This window comes from Metopolophium dirhodum, chromosome 1 (genome assembly GCF_019925205.1).
Source record: "Metopolophium dirhodum isolate CAU chromosome 1, ASM1992520v1, whole genome shotgun sequence".
Classification (NCBI taxonomy): Eukaryota; Metazoa; Arthropoda; class Insecta; order Hemiptera; family Aphididae; genus Metopolophium; species Metopolophium dirhodum.
This window is the reverse complement of record NC_083560.1, coordinates 78,354,248-78,359,288: the sequence shown is the minus strand read 5'-3', so window position 1 is coordinate 78,359,288 and position 5,041 is coordinate 78,354,248. Positions and strand designations below refer to the sequence as shown.

General features: G+C 26.9%; 1 non-coding gene across 1 annotated transcript; it reads right to left on the bottom strand.

The window, feature by feature from the left end:
- Positions 1-4,968: 4,968 nt before the first annotated feature.
- Positions 4,969-5,041, bottom strand: Trnan-guu (transfer RNA asparagine (anticodon GUU)). Its single transcript has one exon. It is a non-coding gene; the product is annotated as a tRNA-Asn (tRNA).

The following is a 5,041-nucleotide window of genomic DNA, read 5'->3' as shown; positions in this document are numbered from 1 at the left end:
TCTAAATTCTAAGGGTTTAATTAATTTCTAAAAAGTGGAAAAGTTGTTATCAGTGAACTTTATGATAAATTAAATGTGTTTTCCTGTCATTTATTTGATGACTTGGATAATCTGTACAGTAATCAGTAGTGTCTAGGATTTTTTTTAAGGGGGGTGTCACCAAAACATATATAACATATATTAATTGACCGCCACTGCTTTTTATATAACTGATAGCCAATTTTTATGACATAGTAGTAGTACTTGGTAGCGCAGGAATGCTCCCAAATACTGGTTTTTTTGTTCTAATGCATTGTTACAATATAAAATAATTTTATTACTTTACATTTTTGTTGTTTTTAGTATTTACATATTATTAGTTTAAGTTTTTACTCATAAATTGTTATTATAATATTTTTGTTCCAAACTTCTAGAGATTGAATATCCTAAAGTATAGTTTTTATATTTTATTACTTAATTTTAATATTAAACATTGTAACAAAAATTTATTTTACACTATAATATTATACATTTTTTAAATATTGAATTAAAAAGATTAAATGCCCTTCACTTAAAATTTTCTATTTCTGTATAGGAATTATTATTTTTATTCTATCACACTAATAATAATTAATATGTATATTAAAATTGAACAAATTTTATAAAGTAAATGTACCTATCAGAAAATAAATTTATCCCAGATATAAAAATTGTTATCTTTTATTTATGATTTGTTGTATATTAATGTTATGTGCTATTTATAATACGTTATTAATTTAATAACTAATTTATTAACTAGCTTGGCAATGTAAAATATAATCTAAATATTATATTATAAAAGGAATAAAAGGCTTATTTTTTATTATATAAAAATCATTATGTATCTCGATTTGCCATTTGCCCATTCCATTTTATTGATGATTCCATATAAATAATGAGTATAAAATCAACTAGATTGTATTTATTTAGTAACTATGTTGTGTTTGGTACACATAATTTTGTTTCTTTCAGTTTAAGATTTATTATAATAATTATTTAACTTAATGATTCCTTAACTTTTATTCATGCTAAAATATATTCAACATATAATATTGAAATGATGAATATTGGCATTTGAAAAACATTTATTTCATGTAAATTGAAATTAAGTATAAATCTACATATTACAATGTTTATAAAAGTCAGCCTCCAGGTTAATTACCAGTGTACTCTAATAAGAATGTTTGAACTACCTACTCTGAATTACATTTATATTTTCATATTATTAAAAAAAATTAAATGCTCTACACTTAACATTTTCTTTAACTGTCTACAAATTATTGTTTTTATTATATTATAATATTATCTTAATTTGTATATTAAAATTGAACACATTTTATAAAGTAAATGTATCAGAAAATAAATTTATTCCTAACATAAAAATTGTTATTTTTAATTTATGTTTTGTTTTATATTAATGTTATATGCTTAAATTATAATATGATATTGATTTAATAACTAGTTGATTAGTTAGCTTGACAATGTAGAAAATAATTTACTGTACTCAAATTATATTACTAATAAAAGGAATAAAAGGCTTATTTTTTATTATATAAAAATCATAATTTATCTCGGTTTGTCATTCCATATTTATATCTATGATGCCACATATATTAAAGATACAAAATCAATTAGGTAGATTGACGAGCACTTATTTAGCAACTATAATAATTTATTGTATTGTATACATCATTTTTTTTTTAAGTTTAAGATTCATTATAGTAAATATAATTTAACATATTTCCAAAACTTTTATTCGGGCTAAGCATTGATTCCATTATTGATAAAGCTTTCAAAATGTTGGGTTTTATTTATAGAAATACTAAAAACTAACAGAAATATTTATTCTAAAATTATTTTACTTCTCACTTGTTAGAAACTTAAATGATCGAAACTTATAAAATTTTCAGGTTACCTACCAAATTAAGAAGAACATTCACAGGTTTGATGTTCTTGTTAATACTGATATCTCCAAACTGCTCTCAACAGTTGACTGTAGTTTTAATAATTATTGTACAAGGTCAAAAATTAGTCTTCCATTCTATTTTTTAATAATAATAAATAAATATTATAGTTACACATCATACTTTTCCAGAGTTCTTCCTTTAACAAACAAATTGTTGATCATGTTAATTTCTTTTTTATGTCATGCCATATATTCAAACATAATGTTTATCGTTATGTTGCTAAGCTGCTTTAGGTACGTTTTGATACAAATCCATGATAATTTTTTTGTCGTAATATCACGTTTTATTAATTTTTTTTTATTGAATGTTGATGTTTTTGTGGTTGTAAAATATGTTGTCATGCAATTATTATGTTATGATTATTGTTAAAAAGAGTCTTTACCATTAATAAATAAAAAAAATAACATGTAGGCATCATAATATAAATAAAGAGCTATATGTCAGATAACTTTTAGTGTAACAGTATTGATAGTTCTAATATGTATTATGATATATTAAGTATTTAAGTATTAACTATACATACAATCAAATATATTCTTTTTAAAAGATTATTTTCAATTTAAAATTGATTAAAGGAGTACATAACACAAAACAAATTGTTTTAATCATTTTTTTTAAATGTTAAATTATGGTAGCTATGGTTATATTGAATGATTGGGTGAAAACCCGATATAAAAAAAAAAAAATGATTATTTTAAGAGATATTAAGAAATGTATACTCTATCCAGAATAAGAACGCACTAGATTTACATAACAAAACCGGTTTTGCCCGTGTCCGCCTGCCACCAGCTGGTGCGTTCTTTTCCTGGATAGAGTATAAAATAGCCGCGTGACGTCATTGGGCCTGGTCTAAGTTCCTCGCTTCAAACAACGATTTACCAATCTAAAAATTGTATTTTTGAAATTTAGTTTACCTATAAATGTGTGATTTTATGTGCTTAAGACGATAAATAAATCTCTTAAGATTTTTAATATTTAAAAACTAAACGTTACATTGAAATTCTGATACTTGTATCATTTTAAGCACGTAAAACCATACATTTATTTGAAATTAAATTTAAAAAATAAAATGTTTAGGTTGGTATATCGTTGTGTGAAGTGGAACTTTTACACGTAGGTATAAGATGTGCAATTACGATGAGTCGGCGGGCCCAATGACGTCAAGTGTATTTTTTCAATTGCTCATAATTTTTTTTTTTTTTTTCTATTGGGTAACCCGCGGCAACATAGGCCATTGGGTGTGGGGGACTGGGGGAGGGCACTGTAGGTTTTTAAATTGGGTAGGTTGGTACACGTGTGTGTTGTGTTTTGGCAGAATTTCTAATGGGGCACCCGTAGGTTTCTGCCGTGCCCCGGGTGGGGGGATGGCGGCACTTGTTCTCCGGACACCGTGACTTGCACGGAGAAAAATGCCGCCCGGTGGTCGAGGATCGAACTCGGACCGGCTGTGCCGAAACCGTCGCGTTAGACCGCTCGGCCACCTCGTCCGCCCTCTGCTCATAATTTATTGAATAATGTGAGCAGAAACATAAAACCTATACCTACCATTATTCTTAGAATTGAACGTTTAATCAAATTCAATTTTTTTTTGTGTTTTGTTCTTTTTTAACTGCATCAGCTATATGACTATTTAAGTCATTGCGGTACTTGTTTATACCAGAATTAATCATGTTCTTATTTTTTTCAATTATTTGAAAATAGATAGATAGGTAGCTCATCATTAATAAGTAATAACCTTGTACATTTTAATTAACAATACTATATTACTATCAGATTGCAGTTGGTAAAGTCGTAAAGATAACTTGAAATAGTTTGAAATTAGACAAAAAAGTGTTCGTATATAGCTGAAGTTGAACTTATTGAAATGTTTTTCCGTCAACTAAAAGAAACACTTTTATAGTTTGAATTTGGTACTGAAAACCTGTTTTGGGCATAAGAACTATGATTAGGTAGGAATTTAATATGTTTAAAGCTTATACAGATTGGGTTAGTTAATTTATAATTGATAAACTCAAATTAATTTGTTAATATTAAATAAAGTATGTACCTATCTACCAATCTTGTGTGTCTATCACCTTTTAGAGCACTAAAAATGTTTCAATCTTTAATTTTAGAGATGGTTTCTGGTAGGAAATTTGATCAAGTTAGTACTTACAGACTTCAGTGGTGTAATAAACAATAAAAACAAAAAAAAAATTATAGAAAAACTGGAATATTTACATTTTAAGGGGATTCCATACCGTGATTTTCTGTTTTTGTCTAACACACGCGCGATATAGGATTTTTGACGAATTCTTTGTCAAACATATCAATTGATCTAATGAAGTGATGAGAATTCTGAAAACAGATTTGAAGTCTACTTGAAATCGACTTTCCCACAATTTTGATTTTTTGATTTTAGCTTCTCCAAAAATTGAAATACAAAAATGTTTAAATACTATTTTTTAATATGACGTTTTCTGGAATTTGGGGGATAATATCAAAAATGTGGGAAAGTCGATTTCAAATAGACTTGACGACGAATTCAAATCTGTTTTCAGATTTCTTATCGCTTCAATAGATCAATTGGAATGTTTGGCAAAAAACACGTCCAAAATACTATGTCGCGGGTGTGTCAAACAAAAACAGAAAATCACGGTATCGAGCGGTGGATAACAAAATCGATTTCGTTGCAATTGAAATTTGAATAATAAAATCCATAAATACTTTAAACTTTTATAAAATAATAATAGAATTAATAAAAGATAAATATATATTATATAACAATAATTCGTGAATTAATTTAAAAGTTAACCTATGTGATCAAAACTCAAGTCTCAATAGTGTTTATAAAATAGATGTTTTGATTAATATGGTAATCAGTTGATTTCCGTTAATACAAAAATATATAAAATTAGCTATTTACTAGTCATTTACACGCACACTACTTATACAATCTCGACGCTAGTGTTAATATGTAATTGGAAAAAATAAAAAAAATTTTCGCCCCCGGGTGGGCTCGAACCACCAACCTTTCGGTTAACAGCCGAACGCGCTAGCCATTGCGCCACGGAGGC